Here is a 25,253-nt window from a genome sequence, read left to right on the forward strand (position 1 = left end):
TTAACTAGAGTTCTCTGAAGCCGCTTTCACACATGTGTTAAAGTCAACCACAAAACATCACAGGAAGGAAAAATGTGGAAATCAGACTGATTATGACGATCAGGGACAGAATCATTCATCAAACCAAAAGGAAACGGTCAGAGATTCAATAGTTTATGAACGAATAACAGTGAAGTCTTCTTTGTTTATCTGTTTCGCTCTCCTCTCTCTTCTTCTCGCTTCACGGCAAGAGCTTCGCCGCCACTGCTCCGGCTGCACTTCTCTAAAAGTGTGGAAAATCGCGGAATATTCCAGCTCCAGTTAGTCCTGCTCTCCTGCTGGTACGCAGCACTTAGGAGGAGGATTTTCCCCTCCAGACGAATGTAAATCAGACCTTAATTTCTTTAAAGAACACCTCGGCTTTGACGAGAGCGACTTTGTGAAATTAACTGGGGTTTTATCCCTGAGAACATAAACCAGGGCTGCATCTCTATTTAATGTGGATGTGGGCACAGATTGCCTCGCTGCCTGCTTCCTCTCCTGCCTGGATGCTAATTCACTGCCTCATGCAAAGAGGAATAGTTAGAGGGGATATGAAGCTCAGCTGTGAACTGTAAAAATGGAGCTGAGTGCCGCCGTGCAGAACCTGCTGAGGGCGGCAGTGTGTGTGTGTGTATGTGTGTGTACGTGTGTTCTGCTGCGCTCCTGGCCGCTGCCTTCCTATAATAAACACCAGCTAGCCCCCCCTCCCCCCACCACCATCGGCCGACCTGATGGATCTACATGCTGAACCCGAGATGAGTTATACACAAACTCCACTCCCACGACGTGCAGGAGGATCCTGGGTTGTGATCCCCTCATTTGGAACGACAAAAGTTCATCCGGAGTCTGAATAAAAATAATCCTTGGTTTAACAGAATGAAGCGTTTCTCTGAAAGGCCGCTCGCCGCCTCCGGGCCTGTTAGCGGTTGCCGATGAATGCACATCGCTCGCGTCCACTCGTTTGCCAAGAATGTGGAGTGAGAGCGAACAAACTCCAGATCCGAGAACCAAATGCACCACTGCAGGAATGTGACCGCGTGACCACGTGATCATGTGACTGTGCAGTTTTACCCAAATCGAGCTTTCAAACGCCCAAATGTAAACACAAGATGATGCTCTGGCAGAAGGAGATTCAGTTCGATTTTATTTATATTGCACCTTTCATACAATGAATGAAGCGCAGTGTTTTTGTATTTGAGAGTTTAGAAACTAAAATACTCATTTAAACACAGATTTCTTCAGAAGACAAAAGAACAAGAACAAGAATAAACAAATAAAGGTTAAAGTCTGATTCAGAGCAGATGAGTTGAAGAAGCTAAACTCTGGAGTCAAAACACTTTCAAATTAAAGCAAAAATACCATATGAAAGTTTCCAAAGGAGCTCATTAACGGCAAACCGAAGCATATTTGAGCTCTTTCTAAACTCTGCAGACTGAGCCTCCCTTGTGTTTTTGGTGAAGTTTGTTCCACAGTTTAGAAGCCGCGCTGCCGAAAGCTGCATTCACACTTTCCCTTTGACTTTGCCTTGGAAAATCAAACGAAGCAGCACGGGAGGATGTGAGCGATGTAACGGCAAGGAAGGATTCTGCTCATTAAACCAGAAGAAGCTCTTTATGATCTCGATTGGTAATAGAGCCCAAACTGCAGCCATGAGCTCTCTGTTTGGTTGTTGTCTCTTTTGAAGTTTGAATCTGCTGGAGGTGAACGCGTGGACGAGTCCATGTCCATGTCTGTGTCCCTCTCTGAACACGTGTCTGAGCTGGTGGACAGTCTACTTTGGTCCTTGTTTATGTGGGAAGTAAAGTTTAATTTCGAGCCTCAGATAAGAGCCCAACTGGTTGTGATTGTATCTGGAGGAGCTGCGGAGCAGAGACTTCTCTGCCTCGTCTTCATTTGGATATAACACATTTCTGCTCGTCTTCATATTGTTCGTTTCGTTTCAGGAGGAATATTGAAGCACATTTCAGTCACACAGATAAATTATCCATCACTTCCAATATGAATATTACGGTTATTAATCGACTTTAAGGCAGCACGACGTTTCCTCAAGCGTATTCACACTCTTACAAGATAACACCATCACTAACTGAATTAGCCGAGTTAACCAGCAGCAGGAGTCGTCCTCCTCCTCTCATCTGCAGGTGAAACATTCCCAGATATCATTCCTGCTTTTTCTCCAACGCTGCCATTTTGGAGGCGGTAAGTTAAAGTGCTTTAGAGGTGCTGTGTGCTGCGTTGTGTTGTTTTCCCTGATGTGCAGCGTGAAACAGTCGCTGTTTGTGTTGAATATTGACGAGTGTCACAACACGAGGTCGACTCGTACGCATATTTTTAGTCTGAGGATTCTTATACGCGTCCCTTGATATAGAAATCCATTACCCTTCATCTACGTGTGTGCACAAATGAGAAGAAGAAGAAAGAAAGATTCAGCTTTTTCAGAGTTTCCGCCGTGTTCATGGCATAATACAGGAGGGAGTGTGTGTCAAAGTGTCAAAACTCCAGGCTGAAGCTTATTGGAAGAACTTTCAGCTACAGCACGACAATAGAGATGTCCTCAGCTGACCTGGAAGCTTGATTGGATTGGTACCTTACCTGGCACCTGGTTAGATACACACACACCCCAAGTTCGAGACTGGTGAGGGAATTGATAGGTTGACCATGAAAAGAACAAAGTAAATTATGAAAAATGTTCCCGTTCCCATCGAACAGGAATCATCTGGGAGCAACGACATCATACTTTGATAAGTGTCGTTTATTTGTTTCTCCAGTTATTCAGTTTCCTCACGTTTGTATTTCTGCATTATTTGACTGAAATGAGGCTTTTATTCTCTGCGTGCTTGTTTTTGTTTGTTTCATTATGTAGTCAGGTTCATTGTTTGACCTTCTGCTTAGGGGAGGCAGTAGTAGTAGTAGTAGTAGTAGTAGTAGCTCAGTGGGTAGAGCTTCCGCTTGGGAACTGGAGGGTCGCCGGTTCGAGTCCCTGCCAAGGTGCCCCTGAGCAAGGCACCGAACCCTCAATTGCTCCCCCCTCTGCGTAGGGTGGTAATGTAATGTAAGTCGCTTTGGATAAAAGCGTCTGCCAAATGCTCGTAATGTAATGTAATGCTTAAAGTCAGCAGAGGATCTTTTGTTCAGGCGACTCTACGCACTACCGACACTAACAGACTAACCCGAGAAACACTCGCTTACAGAATTGTGGACGTGTCCTTTATACATAACCGACCATAGGTTTTAGAGCAGATGTGCTATTGCTGGAATCGGCTGCCTTCTAACCCGACCCCCCCCACCCCGCCCGCCAGCTCGGGCCCCCCAGGCATTCGCCTACTCCGCCAGTTGGGACGCCGCTGGCTATGGATGGAGCTGGTAGGCCTCCAGGTTGCTAACAGAGTGTTTGAGGGGAGACTGTGTGTGTCTACACTGTTCCATTTCAATTTTTCAGTTCTATTTCTTGATGCAAAGCAAAGACGGTGAAGCGACCTCGAAAATATGATATCAGTTCTTTTCCTCATGATTTTATTGAGCAAATTAACTGTGGGTGGCTGCCATGTGTAAACAACGTGTACATCAAACTGAAATCCTCCACGTGAGTAACTACAAGGGGGATTCACAGCCCTGCTACATCGCTCAGACAACTGTGTGTGTGTGTGTGTGTGTGTGTGTGTGTGTGTGCACGCGCTTTGCCAATGCTATGTCATCTAATGCAATCATCCTTCAATCAGCGCTCTGCTGTGAAAATCTAATCTCAACGGTTTGAGGTTCCACAAAGCCATCTGCTTAAATCCAATCCTCCGCCGCCGTAACAACTCGCCGTTTCAGCCGCATCGCCTTACAGCTCCGTCTCGTTAGCGGCCCAGCGACACACGCGAGGAGGCCCAGCAGTGTTTGAATTCTGGCCTCCCACACCCCTGACCGTCCTGACCAGGGCATTTTCCAGCGCGCTGACCCCCGGCGCCCCCTCCATCAGTGGGACAATGACAGAGAGACACTGAGCCTCTGAGTGTTTGCCAAAGCCCCTCTGCCCGACACCGTGTCCTGCATTCTCCCCAGCTTAGGCGTACGAATGCCTTCCCCAAGCATCCTAAAGGGCAGTTCACTCATCCGTGAAAAACAGTTGAAATACTTACACTTGTCATAAACATCCATAAGCCTAGCAACCTTTCATGCTTTATAATGTTGTCCCCGGAAACACTGCAACACTGAAGGCCTCTGATAGGGAAGACAAAAGACAAATGACTGACCGTGGCCTTTTCCAATCTATCAATTTCTTTTGTAGCCTTTTGTCCTTGGTGCAGAGTGCTGAGGGTCTGTTTGAGCACAAGTGTGATTGTATCGGCCAGAAATGCCTCGGACAGAGTCTGGACTCACTCAGACGCATTTACTCGCTGACCTTTAGTGGAGAAAAACCCTCGACTGAGATGTTTCCACAGTCCAGCCTGACATATCTGCTTCCCCCCTGCAGATTGGCCTCATCATGTTCTGGAAATGTACGGACAAATCGAAGTTACAGGCAGAAGTAAACAGGCTGTCACTTGTAAATCTGCCATAATGCTGCACAGTATGTACACGATGTCGCTGTTTAAATGCTTTTGTGCAGCTTTTGTCACGGAGATCCTGCAAAAGCTGCTGTGCGTTGAAAAATGCACTCGGCAGATTGAAATGAGATGGAACGCACCATTGTGTTTGGTTCATCTCCACCTTCTACAGTCAATTATTCTCTCAATCACGATCTGTAAATGTGATAACAAGCCGATGTTTGCTGCCGTTACACATGACCGAGCCACTTTGTATCACTACGACAACAGCTGCAATGCTGGTTTGTAGCGTGTGGTAGGTTGTCAAACGGAAAAGCGTCAAACCAACAACATCAGCACCCTGAATGACGTCTCGTTCACTGCGTCACCTTTCACCATTAATGTAAATGTGCAGCAACAGTCAGTAGGTTTTACTTCGCTACCATTGTTTGTGTATCCGGCTCAGTGAAACCTTGTTATTAGTGATAAATTCAATTAAAATTAATGTAAGCAAGTAGACTGGAAAGTTTCTCATCAAGTTCAGGCAGTGATCCAGACGTAATGATGTTATAATTCATCTTCACATCAATGGAATCAAGCGATAGTTGTATTCACACTGGACTGTAATTACTCTTTAGGAATTGCACATTAAGTTAACACACGTTAAAACTGTGATTACACTACGGGATTAACAATCCGCTAACAGGTTTCTTTCAAATGTCTCGTATGGACCATCATGCAATTCAAACTGGCATGAATCCAAGTGCTGAGTGGAGGCAGTGACAGTTTGACAAAGGATAAACAAAATCTGTACGTCGCTCAGATTTACACATCAAATCCCAGAGAACTGTCACAGCTTCCTGCACCCGCAGCTCACATTCATATTCCATTGCAGCTCCCACACATATTGAGCAGGAAACAGGCTCCGATACCTGCAGGAGGGAAGAATTACAACTTCTGACAGAGCTGTTATTGTTTTTATATGAGTCTAAAGTCATTTGAGAAAGGAAATCCAGTCTCAAGACGAGCCACAATAAGGCTCCAGTTTATTGGAGATAAGACCCATTCCAGACCAGATGCATTCAGGAGCACGTCAGGCCTGATCTCTGCAGGCAGGCAGACAATCAGCTGGGATATTCACCCTGAGATGCCAAATACACACAGGTCGCTCAGTGAGAAATGTACAAGGAAGAGAAGAATGACATCAGATGCATTTATGAGTGAGCTCTGACAGCTTCAAAACAAGTCCAAGACAAGTCTCGAGTCACCTGAGATGCATCAAACTCAGTCTTAGTTGAGTCTAAGTAAGCCTCACGTTATTCGGTCAGGTGTTACAAGGCGTCACTGAACTATTACTGGAAATGCACTGGAAACAGTGAGCACAATGTGGATCTGGAGAGGCCAAAGCTACAACAACCACAGAGGGAAAACGTAAGAAGGGTTCATGCTGAAGATGATGTCATGACCAACGTCAAACAACATCAACATTCAACACAAGCGGCAGATTTGGACGCAGTGTGAACGCGGTGACAACGCGGTGTGAACACGGTAACGACGCGGTGTGAACGCGGTGACGACACGGTGACGGCGTGGTGTGGACGCGGGCCTCTATAGGACCATAGTCATATTTGGCACCATTCCTGCTGCTCTGTGGGGCAGATAGAGCGTCTCCACCCTGCTGGGTCGGTGAGTGGACTGGTACCATTAGCAGACAGACTGTGGGCACAGGCTGCAGACTTAGGAGCCATTGTTAGCCCGCGGCAGTTTAAATACCAGCATGTTGTTAATGCCCCCACACGCTGATTCACATGTCCTGCCTCCTCGCTTGCAGACGGAATACACACACACACACACACACACACACACACACACACACACACACACACACACACACACACACCTTTGTGCTCTATCTCCTAGACACCACCACTGTTCTTCCCAAAGGCTCCTCTGTCTCCCAGTGTGTATGTACAGTAGGCAACAGTGCAGTTCTTGGTAAGAGGTGAATTGTGCTTTATGACCACTTAACCCCAACCCCCTGCCCCCCCTCCCATTCCCCGGGCCTCCCTCCCACAAGGAATCCCAATAAAACACGGGATTATTTTTATAACACAACGTATGGCTGCTGATTTTACAAGCTCCCCTCGAGCTCCCCGGGCCAAGGGAGAACAGGGGTGGGGTGGTGGGGTGGTGGTGGGGAGGCAAGGTCAGAGCCGCCGTGCGTCTGCTAAAGGGCAGCGTTCCCAAAACCATCAATGAAAGCCCTTTTCTGCTGGGAGGAAAAATAAACTCCCTGGCTGATCCCCTCACTCCCCTTTGCTGTTGCTTCAGTCTGGCGTTGGCGAGGGCAGCGGGGGTTGGAGCAGTGCAGCACCAGTGGGCTTCAACGTTCCTTTCACGAGCTCGCGCGGAAAGGTATAACTTATGAATCTGCCTATGGAGCTCAACCAAGCTCAACCAAGAGTGGGAATGAACTCCTATTAGTTACAGTTCATCTCAAAGAGGAAACAAACCCACTCTCCTTATACTCTATGTATCAAGATGGCTGGTAAGAAATCGTGAGCGTAGCATTGTAAGCTTCTGTCGACTTCCCGAACTTTGATTTTGAGATACTAGAAGATGTCTAAAGTTCTGCCAATTCATCAAGACTTCAACCAGACTGATAGACAGAAATTTACAATACCGACGTCATAATAGTGTTGTGCATTTCCCCAAACTTTTCCATTCAACTTTTCAATAAATAGCTACAAAATTTCCGCATTTGGGATAAGATAGCTTTTTCATTAGCTTGACAGTAATGAAGCTATTTTCCAAACAATGTAGCTTTTCCAGTAACTTAGCAATTCCTTCTGAAAAAGTAGCAAATCGCTTTTCATATGAGAGGAAACTGCCAAGCACTGTTATAACTGTCGCTGAACGTTACTCATAACACACATAAACACACGCACATACACACACACACACAAGAAGGATGCAATTTGTCATTTCGTATCACATGAATCTGAAATGTTGCACAATCTCTATTTTGTGTGTATGTAATGTTAGATTGTATGTTCAGGCTACATAAGACAAACCGATGGGAAATAACCCCTTTAAACATTTCCCAGCATGAATCAGTCTCCCTGGTCTCCTTGCTAAGCCTCATGGGAATTTTGAATACTTATCTGAAATACTGTAGTTTGTATGGATTATATTTCACATAACGTTTCTAGGATTTTTGGAATATTTCATCGTTTTCCAATAGCTTCTCATTATCCGACCGTCCTCTTCTGTTTCAAATAGCTAATAAGAAAAGGAATCCGAGTTAATATTTTACATCATTTCTTTGCCTCGATTATTTGGAGAGGGAATATGTGACACACGACAGGGAATCCATCTAATAATTACACATTTCAAAATACAGAAACGTGGCTCATATCATATTTGGCTTGTTCCTCCTCAGTAAATCTCACTTCTTCACTATATTACTTCTTCATCACTTGTATCCTATCTTATCCTCAAAATTGAGACTCAATTTCATTTCCTCCGCGCTGCGTTTTCCTTGATAAAAATCAAAGTTGAGCGAATATTTCCTCCAGGCAAACACCACGTTCCCGCCGTGTCTCACCTCGGCTCGGCGTGAGAGGACGATGACTAATTCACACCGACCGCAGTGGGATGTAGTTCCTGTAAGATTCAACTTTAATCTTGTACTTAGGAACGCCCGATAACAGAAGTTATGACTTATTTCTGCATAGGGAATGTGTAAAGTAGCATTACAGAAATTGAAATAGTAATTTGTTTCACTCCATTGTTGGGTGAGACCGTGAGCCAGGCCGGGTGATGCGGTGGAGGGGAGGAGGGGGAGGAGGGGGAAATGGCGGGTGTGGGCCGGACGAGCTGCTGCATCAGCATGTGTGCAGTAATGTGATAGTGAAGCCTGGCCGCACAAAGAAAACACAACCTGCTCTCTAACAACCCGCCCAGGCCGACACACTGTGCTGCCTTCACATGCACACGGAAGTATTGTAAATCTGAGAGGAGAACGCACCACCGAGCCAGAGCAGCGGTTAGAGACGAAGAGGGGGAGAGGAAGGTGCGGGGCGAGACTGCCACGCTCACGAGCTGCGTTTACGCACGCACGCACACACACACACACACATACACACACTGGCTGAGATCTGTAGACAAGTTGTGTGTCCATTTATAATTGAGTTTACATGTCACATACTCAGACATATCTGATCAACTTGACTCGCCAGAATAACACGGCTACTATCAGCCTGGATTTCTTCTTTACACAAGTCGACTGATGTTGGACCAACGGAGCGACATTTCAAAGAGATTATGATCGACACGTTTTCTCTGCAGAGTTTAGTCTGTTAGATACCACACAAAATGTCTGATTTATGACGAGCTGTTCCAAAGAGTGTTTGAGTAAATCCAAGACAAGTCCCTCAAGTCACATGAGATAAATCCAAGTTGTACAACATAAACTCAACTTAAAACTCAAGTCGTTTTTAATACCTCTAGGTCCGCAGTCCTTCAGAGACAAGTCTCAAGTCCAGATCTCAAGTCTGTCAAAACAAGTCCAAGGTATGATTCAAGCATATGGAATTTGTCCGAGTCAATTGTGAATGCATTCCAAGACAACGCTTAAGTCCCATTATTAGGCTGGCCTAAAGTCAGCCAAGATTTGATTCAAGTCGTAAGTCCGAGTACCTGTCAGAAAACTAGTCCATGTAAATTATGTAGGTCAAAACTGATCTGAGCTCCTCAGGCAGTCAAGACTCAGGAAAATCAAACAAGTTCAAGTCAATTTTAAGTAATAATTTCTGTGACTTCACTTCCGGTTGGTGGCTTCGACTCGTGAACCTGGAGGGTTTACGGCGCCCGTAAAGTGTGACCTGACCCACTTTCAGGGGGAGCTGCATGCATAATTTCAGAAGTGCTTTAGATCGGGAGTCACGTTTACGTGGCCTTTACTTGCTCTGCATGAAAGATTACGACCAAGTTCAAAAGTGTAACAGCTTGTTGCCATCAAGAGAGAAAGATGGAGGACAAACAGGAAAACGTGGAGTCATTAAAGCCGTAACAGTAGCAGTAAACAGTAGCAGTAATTAAATTAGTCAGTTTTGTAGTTGTTGCCATGTTTCCAACCTCCTCAACATCGCAACTTCATCCCAGTTTCCCATTATCACATCCAACACGACTAACTTTCCCCTTCGAGTCATTCCAGTCTGCATGAACGCCAGTGTTTCTGTGAGCATGTGAAGGCAGCGCTGACTCTGTGCTCTGGCTATGGGGGGGCTGAGGGGGTGGGGGGGATTCAGACTGGGACAGATGTGTTTAAGCTGGCAGGCACACCAGTAGGGAGGGGCAGAGGGGTGGAGAGCACTTCCTGGTTCTGAACTTGAACCCCCCTGCCGCTCCCTGGAGTGGGATCTCCTGACCGTGCCAGGTTTCACCACACAGCTGAGCTGCCATTTTCAAAGCGGTGAAACGTGCCCTTTGAACCCAACCAAGTCCGACTCGGCCCGATTGGAACCCGGCCTGACCCTACACCTGTCTGTTCCAACATAATCGTTGAATAAAATCATCCATAAAACCTTCCAATCCTTGAAGCGTAAAGATGATTTCACTTCTGCTCAAACAACTCAAGATCTCTTAGATTTCAATTCTATCTGTAAGTGTGTTTTTCTGAAGGCTTTGGCGAGATCATGGATCGTTAATCCAGCCTTCTGTTATGTCTCCTTCTTCCCTCGAGGATGAAGAACATGGACGCTGCTGAACATCGATTTACCAGTAATAATAATAACAACTGGCTCAATATCCACACACACCAAACACACTCCCTCACTCGCCCAATGAAGCACTGGCGTCAAAGTTCTAGTGAAAGGACTCCTGACAATCTCACACACACAGACATACACACACAGCGTCTCGCATTTGAACTTAGGCGACTTTTTAAAGATTTTGGGTGAAAGTGGCAATGGAGACAAGAACAGCCCATTCAGACACACACACACACACACACACACACACACACACACACACACACACACACACACACACAGGTCCAACACAAACGGGCTCCCCTTTGAAACCTGAAGCCGTCTTCCATCAGCAGCCCCCTGTGTTACGCTCTGGCAGTAGGAGGAGCAGGAGCTGGAGGAGAACACGGCCCTCTGTTGTCTCAGCCGGTGGCCTTCACATACGTTTTGAAGTGCGTCTCCCTGTGGACGCGGTGCCATAGAGCCCTTTTGTTGCAGCAGGGAGCATGTGAACGCACTGCTGACTCGAGTGTGGCGAGCATTGTGACTTGTTACCGTAACAAGGTCGGTCTGTACTGACGGGGTCTGTGTATGTGTGTGTGTGTGTGTGGGCTAGCAGGCGTGGTGTCAGAGTGACATAAGTGTACAGGATTACTTTTCACAGTCACACACAAAATGGAAGCAAGGAAAATGATCAAATGATTCTGCAGCAAATCTTGATCCTTCAGTGAACACAGTCCTGATTTTTGTGTCAAAAATGTTTGACCTGAGAGTCTCAGGGACAAAATCCTGTCACACATTTTCTTTACAGACAAATGTGTTGCAAATGTAGCTTTACATTAATGTACATCATATACATGCGTGCCGTTTCCTAAAATCAACAACAAAAATACAAACATTAAATATTAAAGCTCAAAAATACCTTTCAAACTCCAAACACTCCACATATCACACACTATATCTGACAGAGTTCAGTGAAACTTGGTGTTCTGGTTGGTTCTGATCCAGAGAAGAAACCATTCTATCAAGGCACCAGTCAGCCTTGTGGTGGCGCTGAAACTACCACTTATGACCAAAACCTCTACGTTGACTTGTCTTATCTCTCTGTAGCGCCTCCTACTGCTGGAACTGCACTTTAGGAGGAATGTTTGCACTTTAGGAGGAATGTTTGTGGGCTGCTGCTGTTAAGGTGAACAGCAGTGTGAGACGTGTACACAGATTGAAGCGATTCGGTTTGCTGCATATTCACCAGAATCCAGCAGGCAGGAAAATTCATTTAATATGTTTACATGGCTGAACAAAAAACTAATTTCAATCTAATTACACTGTTTACATGAAAGTGGCTTTATTGCTTAATCGCGGTGTAATCACAGAATTCTGACGTGTGTAAACACTCTGACTGATGGAGACAGACGCTCAGCTTTGATTGGTGTTTACAAACCATTCCAGTAGAAAACAACGCTATAGGGAATCAAAGCGTTGGCAAAGGTGAACTCTGACACCAACGCTCACGCTCGACAGGTGTGTGTGTGTGTGTGAGGACAGAGATGGAAGCAGCACAGTCTAGCCGTACTTTAGGGAGAATATTAGTGTGTTAGGAATACACACAGACCACGGATGAAATGTGGAAAACTGGATTACACTGCAGGAGCAGCTTCAGAATTTTGAAGCTGAAACTTTGTACAAAAAATGGGTCACCAACAGAATCTGTGGTGGAAAGTAACTCCAGTCCAAGTTGCTACTTTGGCGAGGAGGCGAGAAACTCTTGTGAATGATTTATGGTGAAAATGCTCAGATGATCAAATTTGAAGACAGAATGGAGATGAGGCATTAAAGTGCTAGTTATCTTGTTTACTCACTGTGTTATTCTCTAAAATCATCTCAAATCATTCTATATGATCTTGTTGCACAACATATCAACATGCGACATGGACCACATTCTATCTGCTGTGACGTCACGTGTTGTTCTGTCTGTCAGCCTGGAGGCAGAGAGCCACTGCGGCCCTGCCCGGCCTCATCTGGCCCCGCATGGAGATCTGAAAGCATGATGCGTGTGTACGGAGAGCTGTGTGTGTGCTGTGCTGAAATATCCAAAGCCAAGAGAATGATGGAGAGAAAAGGAAGGGCAGAGAGAAAAATTATGCAAATTACAAAAAGCGTACTGGATGAAATCGAGCGGAATTGCACCTTTGGTCCCTCGTGTGAACAGTTCAAAGGCAGCGTCTCTGCCCGGCCCGGCTGTAAAGAGGCTGTGAATACATGCAGAGATGCGGCGGGATGCGTGGGTGTGGGTGTGTGTGTGTTTGCAGAGATAGCGGCAAAGGTGTGTGTTCACCCGCTGAGGATCAGAGAGCAGAGAGATGGCTGCAGGTGAGAGAGCATTAGACTTATCAGCTCATCCTCCACCTGCTGCGGCAGAATGGAGGGAGAGAGAGAGAGAGAGGACATAATGATTACAGGGAAAGAAAGAGGCAGAGAGAGAGAGAGTAAAGCTGTCTGAGGAGAGGAAAAGAAAGAAGAGAGGTGCAGTCTGAGGGTGTGATGATAGCCAGAGGCTTATTCTTCACCACCTTCTCCTCCCCCTCTTCCAGCTCATCCTCTAACTACTCCTCTGCCACACATCCTCTCACAGCCAATAAAAGTCTCTCCCTCTCTCTCTCTCATTGTGAGGCGTTAACCTCTGTCCAGTCACTGTAAAACGCGCAGCAGTGTGACAATAATGGAGTGTGTGAGCAGCGCGGCGTTTCTGAGACCATTCAACAAGTGACTGCTGGGTAATAATTACGTCTCATTTTATTCATTGTCAGTGAATTAACTGCTTGAGTGGAGACGCACAACGGAGAGCTGGGGACGCCGGATAGGCTGGGCGGGGCTGGAGTGTGTGTGTGTGCGCTTAAATGTATATGTGATGTGGTTTGTCTTTCTCTGCAGGGTGACTGTGTGTGTTAAATAAAAGTGCAATCTATGTTCTCTGTTCACCTCTGTTTCTTCTTTCAAAGAAGAAACAGAGGTGAACAGAGAACATAGCATTGGAACATTAGATTTCCGATTGTAGCGGTGAAAGTTTCTGTGCACGGTTTCACCCCGACAGCAGCCAATGACTGAAAAAGGAATGACGTGTGAATATGAAGCCGTAAAGTCAGGATGGAACATAAACATGGAGCGTATGGTTGCCATGGCGCTGTGATTTGCTGCATTTAATTATCAACACTATAAAAAAGTCTGATCGGTAAGAATGAAAGATAAACAACATCGCTCACATCCCTCCTCTGTGTGTGTGTGTGTGTGGCTGTGCGTCCTTTAAGCGAGTGCATTCCTGTGTGTGAGTGTGTGTGTGTGTGTGTGTGTGTGTGTGTGTGTGTGTGTGTGAGTGTGTGTGTGTGTGTCTGTGTGTGTGTGTGTGTGTGTGTGTGTGTGTGTACATGCTGGTGTGTTTGTCCAGACGATTGGAGAAGAGGCTGCTGAGAGGAGGAGAAGATGTAGCTGTAAATATTTAATGTGTCCATGCAGTATCTTGGCCGTGTGTTAGACTCCGGGGCAGAAATGAACACCTGAGCTGTTACGATTGGACGGCGTCGCCCGGCATCTGGACCAGCGAGCGAGGAAGCAGACAGAAAAGTACGGCAGGGAATAAATCTGGAAAATTGCTTTCTCCCTCTCTGGATTTATTCTATTTGTGGGGCAGCGGCATAATGGGTCAATAAAACCTGTAATAAAAACGTGAGCGGCGGGATGAAGCCGAGACAGAGTCTGAAACCGCGCCTTCATCTGCATCCCGAAACCTCCTGAGATGTGACGGCACGACGAGGCGACTGATGACAGCTGAGACATTATCGGTCCGCAGTGACAAATGAAACGAGTGAAGAAGCGATCAGCTCAGAGGGGAAACGGCCTCCCGAGTGATCGTTTAGATGCTGCTTGATATCTGATCTGCGTCCCACTATCGGCGTCTCATCGTGCGCGTTGTGTCCAAACACCTGCGTGCGTCCATGGCGGCGTGTAAAGGGTTGAAGCTGGGGTACAAGACGACTCCAGTGGTGCAGCATTTAGTTTACATCAGGATGTAGCACAAAGTGTCTCATGTGTCTTTGTCTCTCTCTACAGATCAATAACTCCATAGTATTACCTGAAACCCATCGCCCGCCATCGATTCCGGCCCGCAAGACCACGGACATGCTTGGCACTTGCTCGGCCTCGGGCCCTCCAACCAAACCCGCCGCTGTCTGTCGTCCCTGTGCAGCATGTGGACGAGCTGCTGCCTGCGTGTCTGATTGAGAGGCGAGACTCGTCACTCTTTCCCCCTGGAGGAGATCTTGGCTTTCCAGACCTCTCCAGACGGCTGCATCCATTTTCCCCCATTTTCCCTCTTGGCCGCCACAAGACGTTCCCTCTCAGGTTTCCACCATATTGTCTCTTCTCCTTTCCGCTCCCTCACCACGTGTCTTGCCGATCTCTTGCTTTCCGGGTTTTTCTGTAAGCCGATCCTGCTGACTTGACGTGAATGTCAGGATGTTTCTCCTTCATCTTCAGCGTGTCTTTGCCGACCTCGCCACTGTGATCTTCAGCCTCTCCATGTGCCGTATCAAGTTGTCACCCTGAGCCCGTCCACCACCCAGGATGCCGGCTTGTCCCTCACCTGTTCCCCGCCCCTCTCTCGCCCATTTCTCTCCCTCTCTCCCCCTCATTGAGAGAATTCAGTTCTGGCAAAAACTGTAGAAACCAAGAGATTCTAACTTCTTATATTCTGTTATACTCTTAATCTAAAAGAAATCCAGTCTTAATACTAATTATTTTTTTTACAGGTTTTCAAAAACTATTTCAATTATACAGTATTACTTTCAATTAAATTTTGCCTTTTCGTATTCTCCATTTTTCTTTATTTTATTTTGTTTTCTTCATCGTCTTTATTTTTATTTATTTTTACACTCATTTCTGGACTTAACTTCCCCATTTTGTTTTGATGCACTTTGAGTTGAAAAGTTAAATATGTATGAAATTGAATTGATTCTATCACACTAAAGTCTTATTTCACACCTGCAGTTTTTACTTTGTTGTCACTTCCTTCTTCTGGCACAAACTGTAAAAAGTTATTTGCATGTAAATTTTTCTGAGATTTGAATTTATATCATTTGATTTGATTTATTCTGCACATACTTCATTTAAGAAAAAATGATTTTAGCAAATTAAATGCTACTTTATTCAATTTTTGGTCTTTATGTGTTTTTGCTCTTTTTGAATCAGATTCATGAAGTTGCAGCCAATGTATGAAAATGCCACATAAATAAAACATAAGTGACTGATTCATTGATTCAACTTCATGTTGATTATAAGTGCTGTGTAAATAATTTACACGTTTTGCATTTGGCTTCCACTTTTCCAGTTTTGAACTATATAACTATTTGAAGTCTTCTCCATGAAGGTTTTCTGTTAGTTTACAAAGTAACAAATAAATGTCACAGTTTGGACTCGATTATCTAGTTTGACTGTAAAGTTTTGTCCCTTTGTTGTGTGATGGAGGCGTTTAGATGCTGTGGACCGTCTGTTCACACATGAAGCCTCATTGCTTTCTGCTCTTAACTCATGAGCCAACCAGAGATTTGAAAGGGCTCCTGTTACCTTTAATCAGTTGAGGAGCCACGTGATTGCGTAATAAAAGACTATTTTATCCAATTTTTACCTTTTATAATGACAAAGCGAACCAAAGCTTTTGTCTGCATCGACCTTCAGACCTTCAAATTCATAATTTTGCTTTTGAAGAGAATATTCAACAGATTTTCATCGTTATGGAATGAGTCTTTTGTAACATTTTGAGCACTTTGGCGTTCATTATGCGTAAGGATCCTTTACGTATATAGAGCAGCCGGTGTCTCTCTGCAGCTCATTCTTCTTCTTCTTCCTCATCATCTCTACCTCTCGTCTTTGGCTCATTTGTCTTCTCTTTTCCCTCCCCAAGTAACCTCGTTTGACTTTTTGCGGTCACCTCATTGGCAGAGTTCTCTCTCTCTCTCTCTCTCTCTCTCTCTCTCTCTCTCTGTCTCCCTCCCTCCCTCGCTCTCCATTGCAAACAATGGCCAGCGTGGACAGACAGTGCACAGCTGTCCTCTCCACTTAAACCTCCTTCAGTAACATCTGTTGCGTCCAGTCAGGCACTGGGGCTGGGTGGCGAGGGGGCGGAGGGCGGGGTCAAACCAATCTCTATACTGATTCTAATGACTTCCTGTGTGCGTCCTGGGCTGCCTCCCCCCTCTTCTCCTTCTTGTTCACTGGAACTCCCCGTGGGGCTGATGGGAAAGGAGAGGAAATTGTTGAAAGGGATTCTGTTACCACCAAGCTGTTGTCCGGCCAGATTCTCACCATCATTACATGTAGGAAATAGTTCCCAGCTCGCTGCTCCAGACAAACCCAAGACCAAGTTTTAGATCAGTGACTAAGAGCATTTTGATAATTGGTGTGAAGTGGCAGTGATGCAGACACGTTCAAAGCTAGAGACCCATCTAAGGCCCAAACCTCCTGGGAGCCTCGCAGGATGTTTGCAGCTTGAAATCCCTGTGAAACATTTCCCAGAAAGTTTTCCAAACCTCGACTCTCCTCAGACTGCTCCTACAGTACTCGCACAAGGACCAGATCAAGTGCAGACTGTGGAGAAGCAAAGTGAAGGGGAAGTAGGAATATTAATTTTCGTCAGATAAACATTAGAGGACTAAACATCACCTCTATCAGTTTGAACAGAATGACTGAGAACCTTCACAGACTTAGAAAACCACAGCAAGAGAAATCAGCTAAAACTCCCAGGGTGCATTGCGGTAAGCAGCCAAACATCCGATCTCAACTTGAATTCCAGGCAAACTGAAGGTCGAGGAGAACTGGACAAAAAATTCCAGACAAATCAATTCTTCCTAACTGCAACAACAAAAAACATCTTAAATTTGATACAAATTCTCCGGCATCATCGACATACATGACTGAGCTACAATCCGCGTCTGTTTCAACCTAACTGGGAAACAAAATCAACATTCGCCTCCTATCAGTGAGAATCCTCTGATCCTGAGCCTGGGAAAAGTCATAATTGAGGCCCAAAGCTTGTATGTGCCCCCCCCACACACTGGGTCCATACATCACATCTCCACCCGCAGACATGTCGAGGGTGTTTTTAAGTGAAACCACCATCAAAGAAATGGCTGCACCACAGGGCGCTGGCTGGCTCCCCCGCTCCTCCTACAGGAGTCATGTTGGCGTGACGATGCAGCATCTCCTCCATTTGTCTGTCTGGCTAATCAGCCAGGCGGTTCACATGGAGATGGCAGCTCTGCACCACGGCGACCCAGGAAGGGCCACTCGCTCGTTACTGTGACACTTATTGAATCAATCAAGCCTCCTCTTCTTTCTTTTTCTCTTGTGCACCTTCGCTCTCTCCTGCATCTTCTCCTCATTTCCGTTCCCACTCAGCCTCCAATTTCTCCGCCTGGCCAAGAACCCGTGGAGGACCTGCCAGCTGGAAGCCGTTGCGCTGCATCTTCTGCGTCTGTCTCGGAGTCCCGCCGTGCTGGGGTTGAAGCGCAGGACACCGTGTTACATTTGAGTTAACAGGCAGCGCTGGCGGGCCGCCGTGCTGCCGCGGGCGTCTTCTGCTAAGCAGCCCGTGATCGCTTAAGCAGAACTTCAACAAAGAACGACTGGTGACAACGTGGAAATGAGTCCGTGGCACACTGGTTAGCCAGCTGTGAGCGCTGGAGCTGTCTGACGCTGCCATCACACACACACACTTGTTAGCACGGCCTCAATGTATGCTGCTGCTGCTAATGGTGTGTGTGTGTGTGTGTAGGGGGGTGCATGTATAGTCCATTGTGCCATGTCTGACTTCATCAATGTCTGAAAAGGTCCAGTGGCTCTGAGGACACACACGCCTTTACACACACACACATGTACACACACACATGTACACACACACATGTACACACACACATGCAGCTTTGTAATTTCCTACGTCACTGCCACATTAAGTACGACTGTGTGACTGTGTGTGTGTGTGTGTGTGTGTGTGTGTGTATGTCTACTTCGCACTCCCAGACTCTGTCTCACTCAGACCCGTCTGCTGAGTGACAGTATATCAGCTCACAAGTGACACTTTTTCACAAGAGATTACAAAAAAGACTTCCACTTTAAATCAAACTAAATTATTTCAATACGAATCTCTTCAACAGTCCTTTGGAAGGTGCAGCCTTCAGTATAAAAGCACACACGCATCCTGGGAAACGCTCAAAGGAAACTTGAACTTTTCCAGAAATGCACGTGGACGCATGCAAGCTGCAGAGCCAATCGACTCATCACACAGCTCAAACAGCAGAGGTGATGGAATAAATGTCAGGGCACAACAACATGGAGGCAGATGGTGTTGACGCTCATCCAGGCTCGCTCATATTCCTCTCAAGACGCCATGTTGCTGTGAAAACCATCTTCATCTACTTGACTCATGTTTTGTTTCCCTCCCTATGCCCTGGTGGTCACACTTCTGTCTGCTCCCTTTGAAGTATAACTCGACCTTGCGTGACATCGGCGTCTCCGTCTCCCGTCCACACTGAAACCAACCAATGTCTCCAGATTCAAGCTGCATTTTCGGGGAGATGAAGACATCGGCTTAGCTCGCACAGAAGGCGTAAGAGGATAGAAAAAGATTCATTTTCGGACTGTGTGTGTGTGTGTGTGTGTGTGTGTGTGAGTGTTAATGCTTGCGGTCTGTCACAGTGGTCAGAGTCTCTCCTCAGTAAATAAACTCCTCTGTTCTGAGGGGGGGATGGAACGCTGCTCGCCGAAAGTCTGTTTGCTTCTCTGAAACTTCTCGTCAAGAGCCTCGTTTAACCCCCCCTCTGGCCAGACTTTGTGAGATCAGGAGGAGGAGGACTAGGAGGAGAGGGAGAAAGAAAGAATAGAAATGTGAAGGGACGAGAGGCAACGGTAAAGAGAAAAGAGGACATGAGAGGAATACTAAGAGAAGAAAACGGAAGATTAGAGGAGAGAAACGGAGAGAAGGGGAGGAAGGAGGGGCGGGGGAGGAGATGAGGAGAGATCTCAGAACAGGAGGAAAACGGAGGAGAGCGAAAAGCAAAGGGATGAGACAAAACGAGATGTGCAGAGATCAAAAGGAGACAATGAGGAGGAGGAGAGGAGGAAGGCCCTGCGCTATATGTTCCTACAAGCCGCTAGACTGTAGAGGAGGATTAGAGAGCACTGGAAACTAGGTTGGAGGAGGACGAGCGCCGAATTAGAACAGGACCCCTGAGAAGGAGGAGAGGAGGAAGAGGAGAAAAGGGGAGAGACGGAGCGGGACAGAAATAGACGACAGGAAAAGACACTCGGGCCGCCGGAAGAGGAAGGACAGATATAGAGGGAGGAAAAACAGATGAATGGAGAGAAAGAGGGGGCGGGAGGGAGAGAGAGAGAGAGAGAGAGAGAGAGAGAGAGAGAGAGAGAGAGAGAGAGAGAGAGAGAGAGAGAAATAAGTGGTGAACATTGCAGGGCACACAGATGTGAAGAGAGTTATAGCCTTGGGACATGAAGGTCTTACACAGGTCTTACTTTGTGAGTGTGTGTGTGTGTGTGTGTGTGTGTGTGTGTGTGTGTGTGTGTGTGTGTGTGTGTGTGTGTGTGTGTGCAGAGGGAGAGAAAGCAAAGAGATACACAAAGCTAGTTGATCTACCATGTGTGTGCAAGTTCGCTACCGTTCTCTCTCTCCGCGTGTGTGTGTGTGTGTGTGTGTGTGTGTACGTAAACTTCTGACTCGCCCAGTCTGACCTCGTCTCTCACCCGCACTTAAAGGCTTTAAAAATCCAGAGCGCGCTCTGCTAAAAGGCAGCTTGGTGTGTGTGTGTGTGTGTGTGTGTGTGTGTGTGTGTGTGTGGACCACATACACTATCAGTCGTCAATGAAGCTGAAGTGTTATTATCAGATTTGTTATGTTTCCTTAAGACTCAAACACTCAGATATCAGACAGAGACTTCATACCTCCGCCTTGGCCGAGTCGTCGCCTCCAATTATGAAATTTAACACAAACAAATCAACAAATTCAGATTCTGCTGTAACTGTCTCCAAAGCTTCACTGTCGTTGTCACTGCGCCACCATCAGGTCAACTGATGCTTTATTTGTTGCATAAGTGCTGGGGTCACACGGTTACAGTCAACCGATTCATTCCTCACATACAGCAGCGTTTGAAGATTGAGCCACACCCACTTAACTCTGGCAGCCAATTAAAGCACCAGCATGAAACAAGCTGACTAGGAACCTGACGTACACTCTGACACCTTCAGAGGTCCTCTGTGATAACACAGGAAAAATAGATTCTATTGGCTCATGACTGAACACTTGGAGACGAGAGCATTTCCGTGGCGATGCCTGGTGATGGCGGCCTCATGTTGTGGTGATCAATAGGCAGATGTCCTTGATCCAACACCTGCTCAAGAACATTGAAGAGCTCAGTCTGAGGAGGACGATTCTGTCGAGAAGGACCTTGGGCCCAAACATCTGAACATGAAACCAAACAAGCCCCGAGGCTGTAATCACCGTCAGACGCTCACGGATCCCGATCACAAACACGCATGTGAACGTGTCCGAGGGATGGATCGATGTGTCTTCATGGTGTCAATCATGCCTCCAAAGCTCAGAGTGTAGATCAACACCTTGTGCCATGTGGACTTTGTGTTCTGGTGCATGTTTTAATAACCTCTGCCTGCCGTGTTTTATGGATCGAGCCTCGCAGCATCTTTATGACATTGAAAACTAAATGGTTTTATCGATCTCCCCTATTATCTAAATTACCTCCCTGCTATCAGTGTGGACAGGCTTCTGCATCAACAGAGTGATGAGCCAGGATAAAATGTTACCAAATTAGAGACTATGGACTAATGTGGATCAATCTGAGGTTCTCTGAGGAAAGCAGAGCAGGTCTGGATTCATAATCTTCCACTGTAACTTCACGCTGGCAGGCGGAGGTCTGGCTCAGCACCAGTTCAGCACCAGTGTGTTTGTGTGACAACAAAAGGAAACGAAAGTCAGAACAACAACTGAACACATAGTCATTTCTATCTGATGACAAGTCAAATTTTATGCTAAATTTTGAGTAAAACTTCTCTCAAGTAAAACTAGAACTGTTTACAATACAAATCAACTTCTTTCAAGAACTTTCAAGCATTGATTTTATTCTTAACCAACTTCAGAATAATGTTGATGTGGGTTTGCTTTAGATTTAATTTGTTACAACAGCTTCTCTATAACAAAATGGAAACAAAGAAATATGTACAAAACTAGACTGAGGAGGTCCAGAGAAACACAAGTGACAGTTTAGTAAGAACATTCTACTGCTACTACTACTACTCTAATACTTAATACTTACATACACAATGTTACACTGACAGATTTTAATAACAGCAGATCGCATATGGAGATGCTGTGACCTGCGTCCGTTCCTCACAGTGAGTTCATAGATGCTGATTTCATCATTCATTCATTATGGTGTTTACAAGAACGAAACACAATGATTTATATTCCTAATTTGAGATTTACAGTGCATGTAAAAGGGAGAGAGAGAGAGAGAGAGAGGGAGAGAGAGAGAGAGAGAGAGAGAGAGAGAGGGGGGGGGAGAGAATGGGAGATCAAAAGCCTTTTCTCTGTAGTATGACAGCAAAGAGGCAAAAGGAAGCAGTGAGGAAGCAGCTGCATAATGAAATGCCAAAATCTCCGATCTGTAATGAAATTATTCCCCTGCCAACTCCTAAAGACTTGGAGCAGATTAAATCCACACCCAGTCCATGTTTGTTGACGTGTTTATTGTTCAGATTAGTTTTCTGCGTTGTGCGTTTTCGGCTCTCATTATTGTCCTCTGGCTAGGGGCCCCCTGCTGTTTGCTGAATGGAGGCTTAATTGCTTCGACTAAATTAATCTAATTCAAGTGGTTAGTGAGGTAACATGAACTGGACTCTGTCAGAGGGAAATGAGGCCACAGAGCGGCAGTGAGACGGCAAAGTGAACATACAACAGAAATAGAGTCCCAGTGAGAGAGAGCGAGCATCAGAATGACCACAGGCTGGGGTTTAAGGGTGCCGGCGTCTATTTTTGGTGCTGGTATCACCCCCTCAACAGTGAGACCAGTGTGTACTGCTCACACTGCCCGGCCTTCAAGACAGGAAGACGGTCAAGCAAGTGCTTCTGAGGCCTCGCCATCGCAATCCATCATGAGGAAATGCTCGTAATGATGATTGACCACTAACAGCTTCAGGGGGTTTTCCCATGATTCAACAGGCTTGTATTGTCCATGTGCAATCTCTCTCCTTCTTGTTCGGCAGATCTTAAGCAGCATCACCTCATATTTCATGTCAAAGGGCACAAGAAGAGCAGGAAAGTTGAAGTTGTTCAATTCTGTCTATGATCTTCCTACTTTCTTGGGTGTTATGATGGAGGCAGATGGGAAAGAGTGCATGGACGTCAGATAATGTCAATATCAGGAGAGCGCGACCGCCAGCTGACCCGACCTGCTCAGCCTGCAGAATATCCTGTGTTCTCTTCCGCTCCAGAGGACTGTGACGTGACGACTATCTGCTTTCTACCACATTCGAAATTCTGTTTGCTCCTCCACTGGGTCAGCAAACTTTTTTAATGTCAGGTCAAAGTGAGAGAGAGAGAGAGAGAGAGAGAGAGTGAGCTCATCTCAGCCCCTGACCTTTGACCTCTGACCATGTGACATCAAGGCCATTACATTTTGTGCTGCCACGATTCTTCAATGTTGTGGAACGTTCACAGACACTGATGATGTGAAGGAGCAAAGCCACCAACGTACTGTTGTGTCTGTATATCAGTGTACATGCAGCACAAACAGTATGTGTACCAATGTGTGTGTGTGTCTGTGTGTGTGTGTGTTTGGTCGAAATTTGAGTGTTTCTATTAACTTCAAAATGCCCAAAACAGAAGTCAATGTTAACCCAATGCAAAATCAGAAAATAACACAATAGATGATATAGATCCTGACTGCACCTTTAAGCTCCAGCCTAGATGAAGAGTTGAAGGATGTATCAGTCATGGCTTTTCGGCAGGCGGAGGAGCGGGCGGAGAGGTGAGCCTGATTAATATTAGACGAGCCGATGAAGCGTTGGCCTGGCACAACAGCTCTCCACTGCCCCCGCAACTGCTGCCATAACACAAGCGCGCTGACAAATGACGGGATGTGCACTTAGCTGATGGCCAGCGTGATGAATACCATCCATGCAAACACGGGAAGGCACACACGCATGCAAAAGTGACAGTCTATCATTCTCACACACACACACATACACACACACCTCTCTGGCTCTCTCTCAGCCCTCAGTAGGAGCGGGCAGGCTGCTCCGTTAGCTCCACTTCAGTTTGATAAACAGCGCAGGGACTCGTCATAAGCGGCCCCGCGAGCCGCACGGAGCGAAGGTCAGCCGTGTTCCTCACTCCGTCTGATCAAGGCCCAGATTTGGGAGGATAAGTTGATTCTCAGTTTCCCCCTTGAGGGGAGGCTGGTGCACCTCACTGTCTGCCTACTCCACCGCTGCATTTCAATTTCCCAGATCCTCCACCGTGCAAACAGCAGATGTCTACAGATTGCTGATTCTGACTGAACAGCAGTTCAAAACCCAAATTGATTTTAAATCCAATGCCCACAAATCCTCAACATGAGGAGACTGAACGAAAAAAACACCCAACTACCTGATAAACAACTAGACGGTTTCAATCATTGAAACCGTCTAATAATCTCAATATTAATATGTATCAGCGGTTTGCACAGTGTTTACCTTTAATTTCGACACCGCATTCAGCTAATTTTGTATCATGATCATTAGTAGAAACAAAGTGCAGTGAACCTTGACAGGATTAGAGTAAAAACAAGGCCCAGACAGATTAACAATTATGATAAACAAAGAGTTGAATAAATATGCAAACAAAATCCTCACAACTGGATATGACACCAGCACCTGTAAACTCTCCACAGCTTCCATCTTTGCCATTAAGGAGGAAATTGCACACATATTTCTTGTTCGTTTGACTGAGTTCATTCTGGCATTCTAGCATCGCACATAATACATCCCTTTTTTCAGGACAAGTATAAACTCTGGACCTTTAACAGTGAAGATGGTTCAGTAGATTATGATTTAGTAGCAGACTGAACAAATAAAACCACAAAACCTGAAACATGAAAAATGACCTTTTTGTCCTCTTGCTGCTGTCACACTTTCTAGCCGTTCATGACCTCATCACACATTTCACATTATCCTCATTATTTTTATTAACACTCAAAGATACATCAGATTTGACAACACCTTTTGGTGTTTACATTTTTGAAGAGTTGTAGTTTGTTGCAGCATTATTGCCGCTTGATGCTCTGCTAAAGGCCTGACAAAGCTACCCACGATCCTCTAACCACCAGGGACCGACAGCTTTCATACTCACAAGGATGGACTTCATCTAGGTCAGGAAAGTAACTAATCCCCCTTCCTATTTGCTCTGTGCTACAGCACTTTCCATGGGACAGTCAGGTTATGGTTTATATGTCATGGACCCTGGAGGTCCCCTTAAAAATAGAAATACATTGTTTCGGTTTATAGTGATGGTTGATATTCTAGTCCCACCACAGAAACAAAGAAATGGTCACCGGTTGGAGGGGTTGAAGATAATGTAATGTCACAAGTGGCAAAATAAATCACAAGTGGCAAAATGATGAATGTCTGCAGATTTTGGACTTTTATAAATGTGATTAGTGAAATGGTTTGGAATAAATGTGAAAGCACACAGACACAGAATCCCACTCAGCTCAGAGCCGTTTCATGAGAGGAATACATTTGGATGGATGAATGAATAGATTTGGATGGATACAAATTGTACATTTCAGGTAAAAAATGGTTTTCCTGCTGCAGGTTTGTGTTCTGCAGGCCAGAGAGATGAATCACACAGCAGCTGCAA

The sequence above is a fragment of the Genypterus blacodes genome, unplaced genomic scaffold, assembly GCF_046128005.1.
Source record: "Genypterus blacodes isolate CSIRO-AG114 ecotype Tasmania unplaced genomic scaffold, CSIRO-AGI_Gbla_v1 ptg000053l_1, whole genome shotgun sequence".
Taxonomy (NCBI): Eukaryota; Metazoa; Chordata; class Actinopteri; order Ophidiiformes; family Ophidiidae; genus Genypterus; species Genypterus blacodes.